This window comes from Epinephelus fuscoguttatus, linkage group LG5 (genome assembly GCF_011397635.1).
Source record: "Epinephelus fuscoguttatus linkage group LG5, E.fuscoguttatus.final_Chr_v1".
In the NCBI taxonomy this organism is placed as follows: Eukaryota; Metazoa; Chordata; class Actinopteri; order Perciformes; family Serranidae; genus Epinephelus; species Epinephelus fuscoguttatus.
In genome coordinates this window covers 42,988,669-43,008,302 of record NC_064756.1, presented here as the reverse complement: position 1 = coordinate 43,008,302, position 19,634 = coordinate 42,988,669, and the positions used below count along the sequence as shown (strand labels likewise).

The 19,634-nt window shown below is 43.3% G+C and overlaps 1 protein-coding gene across 3 annotated transcripts in view; it reads left to right on the top strand.

Annotated features, from left to right (window-relative positions):
- The window catches only part of LOC125889079 (kinase suppressor of Ras 1-like), a 109,656-nt gene that overhangs the window by 9,493 nt on the left and 80,529 nt on the right, over positions 1-19,634 (top strand). The gene's annotated exons all lie outside the window — the stretch shown is intronic.

The following is a 19,634-nucleotide window of genomic DNA, read 5'->3' as shown; positions in this document are numbered from 1 at the left end:
CCACATTACACCGATTCAAGAAGGGGAAAGGCTGGAGCAGATCCTTGCTGAGTTGGGAAAGCAAGGTGTTCAATTTTCCACGTAATTCTCGGTTAATAACACTGCACAGCTGTGATAGCCCGGTGTTTGTGCTATGACTAATGGTGCGTTCAGTTGTAATCGTAAGTCGGAGTTTTAAAGTCGGAAAAGCACTGAAATCATCACCATCTACAAGCATAAACGTTGGGTTTTTCGTTTCATTTCATTAACTGTCCATTTTTTTTTTCGAATTCCATGTTCCATGTCCTAGTTTTTAAACTGGGAAGCGCTCAATTCGGAGGTTACGTTGTTCGGAGCTCCGAGTTCCGACTTCCAATGTAAATGTAATGCACCATAAAGCACGAGAACCAAAGAACCAAAAGATGTAAATATCCTATGCCTGTTGACTTTCCCAGATGTGGCAAATATTTGTTTTGTAATGTTGAGTAGCTAGTCTGATAATAATAAGAAGGCATTTGGAAGGCACTTCACTTACCTGAAGTAGGCTAAATGTAAAATAACAGCATTCTAGGTTGTAGGTGAATATCTTTAATGTTGTTATTTTTATGTATAATGTTATTTTAGTAAGCAGCAACAGTCATGTATGGCTAGTGTTGATCAGGCCTTTGTTTACCAATGTTTATTAGAATAAACATTGGTAAACAAAGGCCTGACAAAGGCCTATATATATATATACATGTATTTACACAAAATAACTAATTGAGTTGGAATCATTTGCTGACAGCTTGGTCCCCCCCAGTTCAAAAATCCCATCTGCGCCCCTGGCAGCTGTAGTCTGGTCGCTGAGATCGAATACGGCAGCGGCCAGAGTAATGGAAAGCATGTTAGCAGTTGTAAACTGCCTGACACAATCATCAAGCAGTCATTTACGGTGGTGGGGATGGAGGAGGAAGGCCATCAATGTATCTCCACGCCTCATCGGTCGAGCGTAGCTGTGTGATGCTTAGCCGTGCGGGTTATAGGAGAGAGGGATTGAGCCCTCGGTTGAGATCCGCAATAACTTGCCTGTACTCGGCTCGCTGGCTCAAAACCTCGGGGCTGTAGTCTTCAACAACTCGGACTTGCTGGCCGCGGTAATCCAGCCTCCGTCTGCGGTGGGCTTCACGGATCAGGAGATCCTACACCTGGTAGCGGTGCAGACGGAGGATGACGGGACGCGGTTGCTGTCCGGGGGGCGGTTTTGCTGTTAGCGAGCGATGGGCTCTGTCGAACTCGGGCGGAGATGGAAGTGTCTCCTTTCCAAAAACCTTGCACAGCAGATCGGAGAAAAAAGCTGTAGGTCGCCCACCTTCAATAGACTCCGGCAAGCCAAGGATGCCAATGTTTTGTCTTCTGCTGCGGCCGTCTAAGTTGACGACTTTAACCGTTAGCTTGGAGTTGCTTTCCTGCAGGCTGGAACAGACGTTTTCTAGCTCACTGACATGCTGGCTCAGATCCTCCGAGGCGAGCTCGAGAGACGAAAGGCACTGGCCATGTTCGTCAACTGTGGAGCGGACCTGGTCGAATTTGTTTTCCAGCTGGTTGAAGGAAGTTTTAAAGTCAGCAGCTAGTGTCTGTCTGTGCTGGTCAGGTAGCTCAGAGATAGCCTCCATGGTTAAGCTAGCGGGTTGGTCGTCTATTTTCCCTGACTTGCCACGGTCTGAAGTCATTTTGAAGCAAACGTAGGTTAAAGAAAAGGGAATTGTTCAATGTAAATTACCCAGTTTGCAAAATAAAGGAATGAATGAATGAGAAAAAAGCAAAGTAGGCAAGAGCTCTTGTGTGTCGCGTCTACTCCATGCGGCAGCTGACCGGAAGTCCGATAGGCATTTTTTCTCTGTGGGCATAGGGTCATAGCACCCATAGTAGCACCACCGGTCTCACAGCTGCATTTCCTGCAGAGGCTGGTTCACCCTCCACTGACTTTTTTCCCTCTCTCTATCTTCATCCGCTCTTCATCAGTAAATACAGGCAGCGAACAAATTCACAAATTCAAAATCAGCTGAATAATTATCCATGACATTGGAAATCTTTGTGATAACACTAACATACATTTTCTGGAAACTACTTTGGTTATTATACTTTCTCCATATCTCACTTATGCTTCCACTGTTGTCTGACTGCAACAATTGACATCTTGTGATATTTCATAACAAGGCAATAAGAAACAGACTGTATCAAGTGAAGGTAAAGAGAGACCTGAGACACTTATAACAATCTGAACTGCTCTGTGGTGAGGATGAACACTTACAAAGGACATACAGTGATGGTGTTCAGTTGCCCTGAAGGCTTCCATTGCAGCCTGTCTGAGGGGACGGGGTGCATGCATATTAGCAGAACACTTTACACTTCACAGATCTCTCCCAAACGAAATATACTGTAGACTACCAGTATGACCTGTGATCCAGGTCCAAAGCCTAAATGAAGTGGCAAACCTATTTGCTCTATACTGAAGACCCTGGTGAACTAAAATGTCTCAAAACAACACTACTAAATCTTAACTTAACCAGTCATGAATGTATTAACAGAGCGTGATACAAAACTGCCAAACAGCATTTACCCCAGAGGTCAAAAACAGGACACCTCAATCTGCAAACAAAGTCAACAGTTACTTATTATGATTAATTTTTATTGAGTCTGGTGCAGTAGAAAAATGTGATGCTTTCACTCAGAAAAAAAACACCCACAAAAACAAAGTTGCCTGTGAACATAATCAGGCAGCAATGGCATTTTTCACCACACTGTAATTGGGAAAAAGATTTAGTATCATATAAACATTATTCTTAGGAGACAGGGTTGGGCAGGATACTAGATAAAACCCACCCTCTTGAGAATGGCAACCAATCAGAAACAAATGACAACCTGCGCATGTGATACTGTGTAAAGACATTTCATGATATTTGTTGTCAGTTAGTCCGTACATTGCTCTGTCAGTGTACAGTCTGCTTTGTTTGGTCCAGTTGAAAGTCTCTCACATGCAGTACTTAGGTTTAGTAATTATGTTTTGCAGCAGTGTTTTCACTGGTAATACAGATCTGTCAAACATGTTTTTTTTTAAGACATACTCTGTGTGATTTTGGGCTTGACACCTGTGAAGCATGGTCACAACAGTGTGTGGTGTAACTGAGGAGTGGCTTCTGCTGCTCACTCTCTCAGGGGCTGGGTACAGAGCCCTCGCTGTGTATGTCTGTGACAAGAGGCTAAATTTAGCTGTGGTTCCCTCCTACGCATTCTGCACAGGTCCTGTTTGTCAAGAAAATCAAATATGTTGCTGTGCTGGGGCTCACATTACAGATGGAAGAGAGAGGGGGAGGTGTGAACAACCGATGATGCACTGACTGTTGTTCATGGCTTTGACAAGTCTCTATTTCCTTCTCCTGTCCTTTCATTGACCTCTTAAACTACCTGACCCATTATCATTGAGACCCACAGACATCATTTAGAAAATTGTAGAGGCTCTAAGCACAACATCTATTAGGGCAGCACAATATATCATTTGAACATCACCATTGTGATGTGCGCATGTGCGATAGTCACATCGCAGGACGTGATGTTTTCTCTTTTTTAGAACATGTAAACTTTTGTTTTGCTTCAGAAAAGCAGCTCTGAAGAAAGCTCCTTGCTCCGCTCTGCTCGCCTCTCTCTCTGTCTCTCCCTCTCTGAGCACTCAGCAGCCCCCTCCCCCTCAGTCACACACTGAAAATGAGCGACATGCAAGAGGGAGAAACGGTAAAGGAGGATTTAGTCCCCAAAAGAAGGTCAACGTCCGAAATATGGAACTATTTCGGCTTGGATAACAAATCAAAAATTTTTCTCGGGTTCGGCCCACTTGACATGCTGCTGTGTTGTTGGATCTTAAAGTTTGCTTTCACTCGCAGCAGCTGCTCCTCTCATCCGTTGCTCTGACCTGATCAGCTCTGACACACACACACACACACACACACAAAAGGGAAAGTGGCAGGGATTTGTACAGTGTGCATCCTGTACTCTTAATAAGTCAGTGTTTTACGGCTGACCAAAATAACTAACTCTAATTTTAACCAGAAACTGAGCTAAACTTAAAGCTGCATTAGTTAGGGACACAGTTAAAAATACAACATCTAACATACTTTCACTTTATGTAGTTGACTTGTCAACTTGTGACCTACACATCCAGCAGACACAGACCACCAACTACTGCGCCAGTGTGTTCACCAGCTAGTGACTAACCCCGTCAGGCTACTGTTTGCTGCAGTGGATTATCTGAGCTCTTTGCTGCTGCTGCTGAAAATGAGGATGATGAGAGCAGAGTCACGTTTTTTAAAACCAAAACAATGTGGCTTAATTTTATTAGATTTTAATTAATTAATTAATTAATTTTTTTTTTTTTTTAGACTTATGGTTTATGGCATCAAAATAAGCCAAAAAGTGATATTAATGAAAGCACATTTTATTGTTGGGGCAAATATTAAACCAACGTATCCTGAAACATAAATTCAACTCGAAAAGCACAGACAGCATGCTTACAGTGATCTAAGTAAATGTTTGGGCTGTTTTACTGTATTATCGTGTTTGGGTCATAGTGAGTTGGCACCACTGTGCTTCTATCTGTTGCGGCTCCATGTTTCTCTGCTTGTGCCACAGCTGTGTATGCTGATACTGCTCTGTGCACCCACTCACTGTCAGACTGAACTCTTTGTTTCTAGATCCAGAACCACCTGTGTCAGTGTGGTGAAGATGTAGAGGAGCTGACAGGTTAAAGTGATCTCTGTGAGGTTTCATAGTCAAAGTTTCACTAAACCATTTGAACGGGATAACCTGTTAAAGCCAACATTAAAGTAGAACATCTTCAGTCATATTAACACTCACAAGTAAGGCTGTCAATGTAAGAAGGCAGTCTATGCAAAGTGTTGATGATAGTCAGGAAAACCCCATGTGGTTTCCCAACTGCCTGCTCTTGTTTCTTGTTTGCAGCTTTTGTTTTTACTCGTCTGCACAAATTATTGTAACACCCCCCCCCCCCCCCTCCCCCTTTTCTTGTTAGTATTTTCCCTGTTATGGTGCACAGAAGTCAGTTCAAAAAAAAAAAAAAATCATGGCAATAAATAGCCCAGAAAACTTCTGAATAGATAGACATACAAAACAGTTGCTAGTTTTCAGTTGCCTGATATCAGGCAGAACTGTCAATTTGTTACACTCCAGACTCAGTGGAGTGATTCAAAGGTCTGAACCCAGGCAAAGTTATCAGCTCTTAAATGAGGGCCATTTTTTTGTTTCTCTGCACTTTTTAATATTCTTTACCTTGTTTCTCAAGCTGCACTGTGGTTGTATGGTTATGGCAATGCTTCAGGTTCCTTTATGCACTCATTGGCAATAACATTCTATAATCTCAGGCTTTTAAATATAATTATTATCTAAGAAATAAAATTGTGCAGCAGCTATAATGAAGGACTATAATATACTATGATGTAAAATATAAAAAATAATGCTGTAGTGGTGTGATGATCCCTGCTTCAATGCGCGCACATTTCGGTTTTACTGTGTTTACCTATGAATTTTTTTAAGGTGTCAGAGGAGTCTGATTGCAGTCAGTGTCTAGCCAGATCTGAAGCATAGGAAATAAAAGCCCCAGCATCCAGTGTGGCTCGCTCTCTCTTCCCTGCCAGTGCCTGCAGCCCTTTTTGCTTTTCTTAGCCTTTTTTTCACTTTTTACTTCACAACACCTCACTCATGTGTACAGTAATAGTGAACTGAATATCTTGGGTTTTGGATAGGGATGCACTATAATATCGGCACGTCATCGGTATCAGCTGATGTCGGCTTTAAAGTCAGAATAAGCCAACATGCTTTTTCTTATTTTGCACAATGAATGAATATTACATATATTGAAAGGCATTCCATTTAATGTCTCCATCTGCTGGTGGGCCATCACGATATGAGAATGCATGTATAATATGATGTTAATTCCATTACGGAAGACACTTGATGATCACTAAAATTAGGTGGGTTAAAAAGTGGGTATATCAATAGCAGTTATCGAATAAGTTGTTACATGTGAGCATATCATCAGCAAAAGAATCCAGTATCGTGCATCATTAGTTTTGGACTGTTGTTTGGCAATTTATAGACATTACTTTAGTCTTAAGGATAAATGATGACGGATTTTTCTGTTTTTTTATTTAATTTATCAACATATTTACTGATAATGAAAATAACTGATTACAACCTTAATTTGATGCATGTCAGGAAGAGGGTTTTTGGTTCCTCTTTTTTTGATGTGACAGAGCGACAGAGCAATTTTTCGCTCATCGCTTGAGATGAGAAATCTCATCTGGAGCGGTATTTCGCTGGGTCCTGTTGCTTGCAGCTCAACGCTGATTGGCTGCCGGAATCCCGGGGGGTGCTTGACTGTCATGACATGTCAGCTTCATTAAAAGTATAGCTGCAAATTAAAAGCAACAATAGATGTAAAAACACACAGACACAATGCATCTGTGATCAGTTCCCTAATTTAATTTTAACATCTTTTTCAATCTTCTCCAATTTCTCGTTTTATTTTATGGAAGTGATCAATGTAAGTGCACTTGTCCTAGAGCCGCCACGACGGTTTTTATAATGCAAATAACTCTGTGTAGATAAAACCTTATAGCTTCATGTTTCTAAACTATTGATGATACAGATCAATGTGCAGGGTCCTTTTTAGCCTGTCCCTTTTGTAGAAGCAACCAATTATTCACAATGAAACTGTAAAAGTCAGCTGCCACCTGAAGACAGGGGACACCAGAAAGGCTGAGATCAGCCATCTTATGAAGAAAACTCACTACCCAAAGCTTATGTCCTTTTATGACCAAAAAACACTGTGTGCATACTTAAGAAAACGTCAACCACATTTTCAGGTAGTGTTGGCCTCTGCCAGGGTTGTCCCTTGTCACCAATTCTGTTTGTGATATTCATGGACAAGATCTCAAGGTGCAGCTGGGGGGAAGAAGGGGTCCGGTTTGGGGACCTCAGAATTGCAATCTTGCTCTTTGCAGACAATGTGGTTCTGTTGGCTTCATCATATTTGGGGTGGCTGGGATCAGCGTTAGATATAGGGCAAGGAGCACAGACAACTGGAGAGAGCTCGTTACACAACTTTGTACTGTTTGTTTTGAGTTAAAAGTATTATTATTTGTCAGACCCGACTCTGACTGGCACCCCCCCAAAGGTGTGTTCACACCGGACCTGTTTTTTTTCGCTGTCGCTTGGTTCGCCCCTTTGATATCGCTTCATCACTCAGTTGCAATCGCTCGTCAATGTGGCAGAAATCAACTTTTTCGCTTTGATGAAGCAATCAGGGTATTTTGGGGGGGGGTGCTTGACTGTCATGAAATGTCAGCTTCATTAAAAGTATAGCTGCAAATTAAAAGCAACAATAGATGTAAAAACACACAGACACAATGCATCTGTCTGAGCATTTCTGAAAATGCATTTCTGAAAATTATACATTTTGATACATACAGGTAGCTATACACTTTGCAAAACTGGTGTAAAAGTACACCAAAGCATACATTTTCGTTTCCAAATATTTATTTGAAAATGAAATCATTCACAAGGTCACTAAAAAAACATTTTGTTAATAATAAAAAACGAATGTAATCTCAACAGTGACTGCGCCAGCTGGCGGGACTGCGGCTGAACCGCTTCCAATGTTCATTCATTCATTCAGTCGTATGTTCAATGTCTGTGTGTGTGTGTGTGTGTGTGTGTGTGTTGTTAGTATGTCTGAGACGAGGAGTATCAAAAAAAAAGTTTCCACTAATTATTTCGGTGTTTATTTCTTTTAGTATTTTTCATTAAAATGCGTAATATAGCCAACAATATTATACACCAAAAGTTAATGTAATTTATTACTGTAGAATGTATTTAGCAAATCACCACTTTCAACTGGAGACACAGTGCAGCAGCAAAAAAACCCAAAAAAAACAAAAAAAAACAGGCATTATAAAAAGCCTACAAATAGTTAATTAATTAATAATTAATTAATTGACATGAGACACTGAAGAGGTTGTCAGTCCTATTCTATAGTCTGTAATACTTTTTTTCTATTTTATCATAACTTCTCGGAAATTACTCAAAAATGCATTCGTTGTGTGCTTCTGAGCACACGGGCAGCATAAACAATGAAGTTACATATGATGGTCTGGCAGATCGTTGTGGAGCTTGGAGGCAGTTGACAGTGACAGTTTTGTCAGCAGCCATTTTTCTTCCTACCAATAACCTATGGTTGAGGCAGCTCCAGCTCCAGCTCCAACTCCGCTCACATGCTCTGACTCAGGCATCAGAGCCTCTGAGCTACAGCGATAGATGCATTGGCACTGTCCGTGGTGCTTTACACTAGGACCGCCAGGATTACAGCACCCCTCCAAGCGCCGCAGTCCCACTGGCTGGCATGGTCGCTGTTGAGATTACATTCGTTTTTTATTATTAACAAAATGGTTTTTTATTGAACGTATGAATGGTTTCGTTTTCAAATAAATATGAATTTTTGCAATATGTTCTGTATGTATCAAAATGTATAATTTCGGTCGGAGGTATAAATGCTCAGAAGTCTAGTGTGTTTCATTTTTGTAACTTAAAGGCTTCAGAAAACATACAAGACACATTTTTAGGAAAAGTCATAGGAAGAGAAGCTTGTAGAACTGACTTAATAGTGTGTGACAGATCAATTTGAGCAATTTTTTAAGAGCACAAATTTGTTTTTTCTCTCTCCTTGTTACCTCCTGGGTTTTGTATATATTCCAAATTTACCTTTTCTAATCAGCACTTGTTTTGAATGATAGAGCTCACCTGAACATTCTGCTGTAATGTGGCTTGAAGAAAAGCTGAATAGTGTTAAGAATAGAATAAGTGCATCATGATTTTTTAAAAAGTGTTGAGAAGCCTTAGAGTTCTTCTCTAATCACACTTCATTAACAAGTTTATTATTTCATATTTGTTGTCTGAAATTAATGCAGGGGAGATAGGGGATAAAAAAGCTATGACAGGAATTATTAGGAACAGTGTAAGAAGGGCATTCATCAACCTTCATAAACTTACATGCAGTTTAAAACAGGCTCAGGAGGTTGTGTCACACTTATTTTAACAGTTTGCTTGACATTTTAACAGCCCATTGGTAAGGACCACCAGTTGGGGATTTCCTGACACTGAACTAAGTCTCATCTCTTACTACTGCTTTACATACATACACTGCTTGACATTAAGGTTTGATATAAGAAGAAGGTCAAGGTTTCTTTGGATAAAGTGTTTCCCACCAACTTGCCCTTGAATTAGTGTCTCATACAGATGTTTCAATTTAGACCTGAGCAGCATTAGGTGTGTTCTTAAAAAAAAAGAAATATGTTCAATGTGAAAAGTTAGGGGATATGCCTACTATGTCACAAAACTAAAGTGTATTTAATTTCTGCCAAATGAAGCTCTAGCAAAACTTCAGTCAGGAAGACAATGCTTTTTCATGCTTTTTCATGCAGTCTATAACTTTCCTTCCTCACCCTGCCATTCACCCTGCAATTCACTCCTTGCACGCATGCTTACTCTCTATCTCTAGCTGTCAGTGTTTGGGGCTGTCAGTCGAGTCACCAGCTGTTCTACAGCTGATCCACAATCAACTGATAGCACAGTGACATACCTTCTCCGTCATCCTGTCATCTTACTGCTCCTCATTCTGCCCACAGTCCTTTCATGCTGCAGTCATGCGTACCCTTACCTCATCAGTCATCAACCACAAAATCATCACCCACCACGACCTCTACCAGTGTCTAGACTCCATGGCGGGATTTATCTCGCTGCCACTCAGATGTCACTCAGTCACAAAAAATCTCCCTCTGGGGTCTAAGCAGCACTAAAGACTTTTATTAAATCTTAATACCATGAATCATCTTTTAATCTGTACACGTGTATTCCGTATTACACTTTATCAGTGTTACGTTACATTTTCACATAACACTTGTGGTCCCACTGAGTGAGTGACCTGACGTGGTGTGCCAATCACTTCCCTGCAGTGCTGACAGTCTTAGAGAGCTTGTTTCTGCTCTTTGCACTCAACTTGCCATTCCATGCTGTAATGTTAAATGATAAAATGCTCTCAACCAGGCCTCTGTATGCTATATCAAGTATGTATTGGCTAACACCAAACCTCTTCAGCTTCGTAATTAAAAAGAGGCGCTGACGGGCTCTCTTAAAAATGCTTTCTATATATAATTGTAGTGTTACTACTGGTTGGTAGACATTCGATTACTTTGTAACCTTGGTTCTCTGAGTGAGGAAATTATCTCCCCACCCAGTAGTTATATCATAACTACGGGAATTATCCCCATCTGGGGTAATCAACATGGAAAAATAATAATTGTTAAGACACACTACTTTATGTGGCCGGCATGCACCAGGCTATAAAAGCCCCACCTTGCACATGCACCCACTGATTAACATTGATTGGAACGGGTCCTTGAGCCTGGGGAGATAATCTCCTCACTCAGAGTAACCGAGCATTCTCATATCGAGATTATCTCCCCACCCGGTAGGTATATCATAACTATGGGAACCCTGTAAGACACCATGAGGGGCTCCAGGAGACAGAGCAGATGCAGGTACACAAGCTCTCCCCTGGTATTCGAATGAGACGTCCTCGCCACCAGGTGCATTAACAACAGAAAATACCCAGTAGGTGTGTATATACGAAAAAACACCGATGAACTATAAAAAAAATGTACAACATCTTGTGCATTCAATGGACGGTGACACCGCAGACACTGTATGCCACTGTACTGATGCCCAGACGCAACCATAAGCACGACCAACCCCGCCGGATGGCGGGGTTGGGTGCAGGAAGACCGCTCAGTTGGCCAGCCTGCTGCCAGGCCACTGACAATAGTATACAACATCACCCTGGCTGGGTAAGGTGCCACCCCCCCCAGCTCAGGGTGATGGAATTACATGGCCTACTATGGGATGGCACTCAACACACGCTCCCCAAAGGAGGTGCCAGCAGCCACCTTCAGGCAGTAAAATCTGGCAAGTGTAGATAGACTTGACCATGTAGCAGGTGCACAGAACTCAGAGAGGGTGGCACCCTGCCACAAGGCCCATGAGGTACCTACACCTCGTGTTGAGTGTGTTCGCGCACCCACCGGTACTGGCATGCCAGCCCCTCTGTAAGCCTCCTGAATTGTCTCCACGATCCAATGAGACAACCTAGCCTTTGACACCGGCTGGCCCTGGCACTGGGTCTTAAAGCAGACAAAGAGTTGGTCTGTCTTTCTAAACGCCGCAGTGCACCGGACATAGACCTTTCAGAGCTCTAACAGGACAGAGATTTGAGTCTTTTTGAGTCTTCAGGGAGCATGTGACAGCCTCGCAGACCCGGGAGAAAATGCTGGAGGGCCAGGTAAATGGCTCTCAGTTCTAGAGCATTGATTTGCTGGCCTTTCCGGCTGGTGCCATTGCTCTCGTGGAGTGTGCCCCACCCCTCCAGGGACCCATCTGTAGAGAGCACCTGGTGACGCAGTACTGGACCAAGCATACTCCCCCTCAAGATGTAGGCTGGTCCTGCCACCACCTGAGGTCCGCACAAAGCTGCACGGTGCACGGCTGCCTGCAGCTGTCTCTGCGGACAGAGCCCCTGGCTGAAGAGATGCCTCTGGACTGGACGCATGTGTAGAAGAACCAATGGCACTGCTCGTACCAAGGCTGCCATAAAATCCAAGAGGCGGAGACACAACCGCCAAGTGGCCGTGGCACCCAGCTGAAAATGAGAGAGGCAGGTCCCGATTGAAACCTGCCTCTCCTGTGATGACATCACCAACCCAGCTCTGGCATCCGGCCACATGCCTAGAAACTGGGTGGCCTGTGCAGGCTGGAGACTGTACTTTTTCTCGTGAATGTGATCCAACAGTACAGACACATTATGGCGGCAGTACTCCTGTGTCTGTGCACATATTAGCCAGTCATCTAAATAATTCAGTATCCTGAGACCCTGCTGCCGTGGAGGGCCCAAGACCGCATCCATGCACCTGGTCAAGGTGTGGAGTACCAGAAGGGAGGACACATAACTCAAAGGTTTTTCCCATGAAGGCAAACCTGAGAAACCTCCTATCCCCCTCCCAGAATGGAATTTGAAAATCAGTGTCCTTGAGGTCGACTGTTGCAAACCAGTCGCCTACTTGGACAGCTTGCTTGACCCTAGACACGGTCAACATTCTGCACCTCAGGGGCATGAGAACTTATTCAGCTAAGACAGGCCTGAGTGTCCCATCCCGCTTCAGAACAAGAAAATAGCGGGAATAAGATCCTGCCCTCGGATCTTCTTCCTATAATTACCTGATAGCTGGTGTTGCCATGAGAGTGAAGAGCTCCCTGTACTGGTGGTGTGCAGTAATGGAAAACGCAGCCACCTTCGTCAGAGGAGTGCTGGCCCCTGGCCACTGCCGTGTCCTCCACCCCATTCCGCAGATCTTTCTGCCCCCAAGCAGACTGAGGTTGCTTAGGCTGCTGACACGCTGGTCTGCACCTGACACCTCCTCCGCACAGCAGCAGGCTCCCTGGCCCTGCTTAATCATCATGGACACGTCAGGCCCATACAAGGCAGATGGCTCAACAGGCAGTTTGAGCAGACACTCTAAGCTCTGGCTGCAGCATGGACTGTGACAGCCAGAGATGGCACCTGGCCACCCAAAACCTTGCCATAGCCCTGCCAGCTGCTTCACCCTGCTCTCACATGAGCTTTGGGAAAAGTGAGGAGACACGTTGTAGTTTGGCTATTAGATCCGTACTCGAATGAGACGTCCTCGCCACCAGGTGCAGCTGGCCAACCAGATGGTGCTGGTACATGGACAGAATGGCACCCATGTTTGCCAGCTATGTCTGGAGTGCCATGGCTTCATGCATTTTTCCCAGCAAGCCATCCATTACCTTGCAGTTTCTACTTGGGCAATTTGCCTAGGGACTTTGACGGAGCCACCAAGGCAGCCAAAGCCTGATCCATGAGGGGGCAATGGCCCACAGCCTATCCTCCCCAATTGTCAACTGCAGCCATACGACAACAGAGCCCCGACCAGTGTGCTCCTGCCAATGGTGTTGTAAACCGACTCCTGACCACCTCCTTGAAATCAGAAAGGAGAGGCACAAGGAACCGTGTTGGTTGCCCCCATTTCATATCGAAACGGTCAAGCCCCAGAGCCAAAGCAGCAACCAGCCAACAGGCTTCCCTTTGCCTAGCAAACATGCAGAAGCAGTTCATGCATGAAGCTGGATTATCACAAGCAGCACTGCATGCTCAATTCACAAACATAACACACAGTAGTCGAGTTTCTTTTTTTTTTTAAAGCCACAATGTGTAGGAATTTCTCCCATCTAATGTTGAAATCATATATTGCATTCAAACGGATAGCGCACTCTAGTGCCTCACTGTTTCAAACGCATATTGCAACAACGGTACTGGGTACCAAAAAGCTATGATAACATTGATGAAACCATGTCATCCGATACTTCATGGAGTATTCATTCAGGCTCCTACACAGACACATGTGACACGAGTTGATGAACCCCCTCCTCACCATGCTGGCTGTGCTTACAACGTAGGACTGTTGGGGCGGGTGTAAATCGAAACAAACCAATCATGTCTTGTCTTTTGACAACTGACAAATGGCTCAACCTCACACACCTCATCCCTCTCCTCCCATCACTGTGCTGCTGACAGAGGCACCGCTAACAGCGGCTAGCGGCCAGCGACGCTGACAGAGGGTCATGTTGCCTTTTTGATTCCCCTTTGCACTTTCTTGGTGACGACGATTCTCTCTCGTGATGCTGTATAGGCATGATCCTGCATTATGCTCAAAGAGTGGAACTTTGTTGTGCTGCAGTAGTGCCAGGGTAGTAGTGAAGCGCCTCTTGCTCCTCTCCTTCGGCTTCTCGGTCACGCAGCGCTGACCTGGCTCTCAACAAAAATGCCGAAGGCGGGGCTGTATATCCCTTGCTGGCGGATGTATTCTCAAGATGGCGAAACGTTATGGAACCCCTCAGACGACTTACCCGCACAATGTACAAACAAATCCGAAATTCTCTTTTTACAAGAATAAGTCAGATTTTTGGTGGAGGTAATAATACACCAATGATGACATATTTATGAATGCATACATCAATTTTTGCCAATAAACAACTGAAAATGTTACACAATGTCCCTTTAACATTGCAACCCCCAGAAGAAGGGCCCTGTCAGCTTTCCATCATCTATCTCTTTGCTTTTTTTTCGGAGAGTGACTTCACTGTAGCGCGACCAGAAAGTGCACTCTTTAGCTATAGCAATAGTCAGGGGCGAAAATTCCATTTCATAGTTGGCAAGGTAAAAAAGTTGTGGCCTGTCTTTTTTTACAGTATCTTTTACCGCAATTTGACGCTTTAATCTTCACAGTATTGTTAGTGATGGGCAAAATGTAACACACCCAATACTGAACTAAAATAAAGCCTATATGCAGTACTAGCGACAACAGTCAGGTGTACCGTGCTGTCCAAGGTGCTAAGTGTGTCTGGAGCAGAGCAGGTCTCTGTCTCCCCGTGCGCAGTAGTGTGAATATTTATGCTATTAAGTAAACGGAGAAAACATGTCTCTCATTGTTTAATAGCAGCAAAACAATAAGGTTTCATTCATCAAAGACAGAAACTCGATCTCTCTCCTTTTCTCCTTCTTTTTTCTCTTACTCAGGTGTGTCGATATACAGTGAATGTCTATACTTATGAGAAATGGCTTAACAACTAAACATTTCCTGTAATTAAACTGGTAAACTGGTTTATAAACAGTATGCTGTGAGATCTGCCGCTCTGTCACAACCGTGTGTAATAGTCGCGCGTAATGACCGCTCCTCGTCGGTTAAACTGCACGTCTGTCATGTTTGTCTCACTGACAGGTGGAGAGCCTACAGATATTAACTACGAGCCGCTCCGCCACTGACTGCTCTTGTCCTGTCCTCTCCCTCTTCTTTCTCTCCTGTCCTCTCTGACTATCACTAAACTCTGAGCTTAATCATTAGCTTTTAGCTTAGCAGCACTCGTAATTGAGTAGGCTTTTGAACAATGCAGGAGAAATGTTGCAGACAGTTTATATTATCAGCCTGGGCCTGGGGCTTGTTGGAACAGTAAATGGGATGTGTTGTAACATGTGTAAGTTAAACTGTGTCTGTGTGAGTGTACATCTTACCCCGTGATGCGCGATATGGGCAGCGGTTCCAGCCACACGCTGCTCCTGCTGCCAAGCAGTCCCGCCCGTTGGAAAGAGTGTGGGATATACCACTACTAGGAATGGGAGGGGGGGACTAAATCTTTAAAGATTTAAATAGCACATTAATGCGCATGTAGCACCCGACCCATGTAGCTAGGTGGTTAATAACTGAACAACCCCTGTGGCAGTACTGTGAGCGGGGCCCTGGGTATGTTTATTTATGGCGGTCTGTATTAACCTGTTCACACAATAAGATTTCCAACTTACAAACAGCTCAATTATTAATTTGAAATATTTGGCGGTGCCTCCACTTAGTAGGACTAAATGATTTTAATCACTAGTTTTAACCCACTAAGAATTATTTATGCTTTTTAAATCACTACTCCCTTTTTTTACTCAAAACACACCTTAAACGTGCAATATGTAATTTTCTGCCGCTAGGGGTCTCAAACCAAAACAATAACAGAAGACGGAGTTGGATGACGTCATGAAGTAGCGTGGGATCATGGGAGTTGTAGTCATATAACATACAGATCTGATGTTCTTCACTCCGTGAATTTACCGGCATCAGCTCAGCATTATAGAAACCTATCATTATAGAAACCTATCGTTAGATGTTGTGGTTAGCCAGCCTCCGCTCCACACCGCTCCGCAGCGGAGGCCGCTGGCCGGAGCTCTAGTGCCCCGGCGGGCAGTAGTGCTTGCAATACACTGGTGGAAATGATTAATATTTCGATAACATCAGCCAGATGTTTGCTTACCTGTCTAGTAGAACACACACGAGGTCGGCGTTGAATTGTAGTCCTAGATTTTCACGAAGCTCTCTCCATCTTGGAAGGGCCACACTAATATTTATCCTTGATTTAGCTCTCTTCTTATCCCAAATTCTTCTGGGATCGCTTGGTTGACCCGTACGTTTCCGTTTTACCGGCTTGTTTACCGGGACAGCTTCGGTGTCAGAAGGTGCAGCAACCGTCAATGCATAATCATGATCCATGACGAGTTAGCTTAGCCTAGCAACAGTAACGTTCATTCTCTGACATCTCATCCGGTCTGCTGCTTCTTCTCCTCCTTCATTTAATGGCTATGGTAACTGGAGTTACGTCGCCATTGACATGTGACCTAATGACACGGTCCGTAACTTTTATTAATATTTCATATTTATCTGGGTTTGAAAAATTGTTGGAAACATTTCTGATAATCAAAGTACACAACTAAATAAAATATATATTATTGGTTTAGTCGTTTTTAGACATTCTTATGTGGAAAAACTACATATACTGTATATTATACCTTTAATTATACAACAGTTAGTTCCGGCCCTGCAATCTGATTGGTTGAGAGACAGTAAAACCGTGATGATATTGGAGTACAACATCACGGTTATTTCACTGTGTATGTATCACTCCGCCTCACAGCTGTTTGCAATTAACAGTCATATCAAAACTGACGGTTAGTGTCAGCAGTTGCGTTGTAGGCTAATTAATTCATCCACTGTCAAACAGCCAAAAATATGGATTTATTTCCTAAAATAATTGAACTATGAATGGTCATCAGAGGAAGATGAGGGAGAGGAGAAGCTGAATCCATCTGAGCACACATCCAGGTTTGTCAGTGTTTCATCAGCGGAGCTCAATGACTTGGAGAAAAGCAACATATTGTCAGATCAGAAGGCAGAGTCGGCTGTGGCTGTGAAGCCACAGTCCACCATGCAGTCACCAGAGACTTATTTCACTGGCTGCACAATTAATGGAAACGTGCAGATAAATGTGTGTAAAGAGTAAGTGCCTGGCGCACCATGTCTGCGTTACATAGCAACGGTGACAGCGGAGTCCTGAGGGAACTATTTTTGTTGGCGGAAGACAAATAAAATGCTTAAATTACCTATTTTGTCCTCATTTTTCAACATTTCTTAATCAGCCTTGCTTATTTAACTGTTGAACTGCCTGCGGCCTCGTGCCTACGACCGAATCACAGCCGTGACGATATCACAGTACAACATCACTCCCTCTCGTGTGATATTGCTTAATTAATAAACTTGAAATGTAAACAACACACACACACACACAATACCTTAAATGTAAATCATGAATTTAGTCATGGAAAACCAATATTTAAATCAGTTATAAAATAAACAAATATGAAATTATACAAAACTTAAATGTGTTCCTTTTTCTGTGCTTTTCTCAACAGTTTTGACCTTTTGTTTACCTTATTTTTCAGTTACACCTAAAAGGCTCACACTCACCCACATTCACACTCACTCTGCAACCCAAATAATTAGTGCAATGTCCTTTAAACAAAACAAAAAACCCGTTGCAGGCCTGATTCGTTGCTTGGGAGTGGTGAGACCTAAAACAAGCGGTCATTTCACTTGCTAGGCAAGCTGTAAAATACAGTGGTGGAAAAAAGTTTTCGGACACCCTTAAAATTTTACTCAATCTCAAATATTATCATGAAATATTTGTGGAAAAATCTTTTTTGTGTTTCAAAAGGTGTGGCTGCATTAGACAGATACAAACAAATACAAATTATATTTTTTTGTTTATTGTTTACAAGAAAAACTAACAAAACTAAATTCTTGACAGTTTCAATATGTCAGTTCTCAACATTGTCTGTATCAAAGTCAACAAATAACAGAGAATGTGTTCAAAACTGAACAAAAAATAAATAAACCATCACATCATCAAATTAATATTTAGTAGTCCTGCCATTGGCACGTAGTAGAGCTCTAATCCTGGCTGGCATGTTCCCCACGAGCCTTTCACACTGTTGAGGGGTAATCTTGTCCCATTCTTCTTGAATTACTGCTTTTAATTCTTCTAAATTCTTTGGGTTATGCTTTGAAACAGACCTTTTGATAATCCACCACAGATTTTCAATGGGGCTGATGTCCGGGGATTGAGCTGGCCACTCTAAGACCTGGATACTGTGCTCCTGCAGTCAAGTTCTACTGGCCTTGGATGTGTGGCAAGGGGCATTATCTTGTTGAAACATCCAGTTTTTACCTCGACGGAACAGTGCGCGCAGAAGGGAGCATGTGGGTTTCGAGAATGGTACAATACTTGGTAGAGTTCAATGTGCCATCACAGACAGTGAGATGACCAACACCAGCAGCACTCATGCATCCCCAAACCATGATACTGCCTCCACCATGCTTGACAGTAGGTACTGTACATGCTGGAGATAATGCTTCGCCTGGCCTTCTGCGTACCCTCACATTAGCAGGAGGAAGATAAAGCTGGAAACTGGACTCATCTGACCACAAAATCTTCTTCCAATTCCTGGCTGTCCAGTTCTTGTGTGCCTGGGCCCAACAACGCCGGGCTAACCTCTGTCTCTCATTGATCAGGGGCTTCTTGATAGCCTTGTAGGACCTTAAGCCATGATCTAAAAGTCTGCCACGTACAGTGCGGGTGGAACACTGGACACCAGTTTGGTTTGACCACTGCTGCTGAAGCTCCTGTGATGTCATTCGGCAGTTTTGCCTGCACATGCGGATCAGGATGCGGTCATTTCTTGCTGAAGAAACCCTTGGACGCCCAGATCTTGGTTTGTCTTCCAAGCTGTTGGTTCGGCTGTATTTCTGCAGAGTGTATCCAACTGCTGAAGGACTGCATCTGCACTTCCTGGCTATCTGGCGGCAGCTGTACCCTTCCTGGCTGAGAATCTTTATCTTCAGGCGTGTTTCCTGCGTTAGGTTCCTTGTTTTAGCCATTTTTGTGTCTGAAGAACTTTCAAATGTGCTGGCTTTATGTAGACATGAAGCTTGGCAACAAAAATTGTGTCTTTTAATAAAAAGAACGACCTTCATCAGTGGTACCAAAATGACCCAATACTCAAAATTTCTTATGTATTTTTATGGAACCAATCAATTTTAAGTTTTTAATGGCTTTTTTAGGATTTATGTAGTATTTTGGCTGTGACTGTACTAAAAGAAATTGCACTTGAAGACCTAAGAGTGATTCTTAATGCAATATTTCACAAATGCATGGGGTGTCCGCAAACTTTTTTCCACCACTGTAAAATGCACGTGCACTGTTTCTGTTACTCACAAATCCTGATGTGAAACTTGGTAAAGGGGGAAAACCTGGCCCAGTATAACGAGAGGGAGACGAGGAGCGAGGCCACCAGCGGGCTGCCGACAACAGTCCTGGTACAGAGATGTCCGGGTGGAAGATGATGTCTAGTCTTCTCAAACGACAGAGGAGAGTCCAAGGAGCTTTTCCTGGTCCTCAGTCTAACGAATGTACATGACAGTTTTTCTCAGTCACATATCTCACACTGAAACTCATGTCGAGCTTCCAACTAATAAACATTTACACATATCAGCACACACAGTAACATTAGCGGCTACTACAGTGAGATATGAGCTAGTTTAGCTACCATG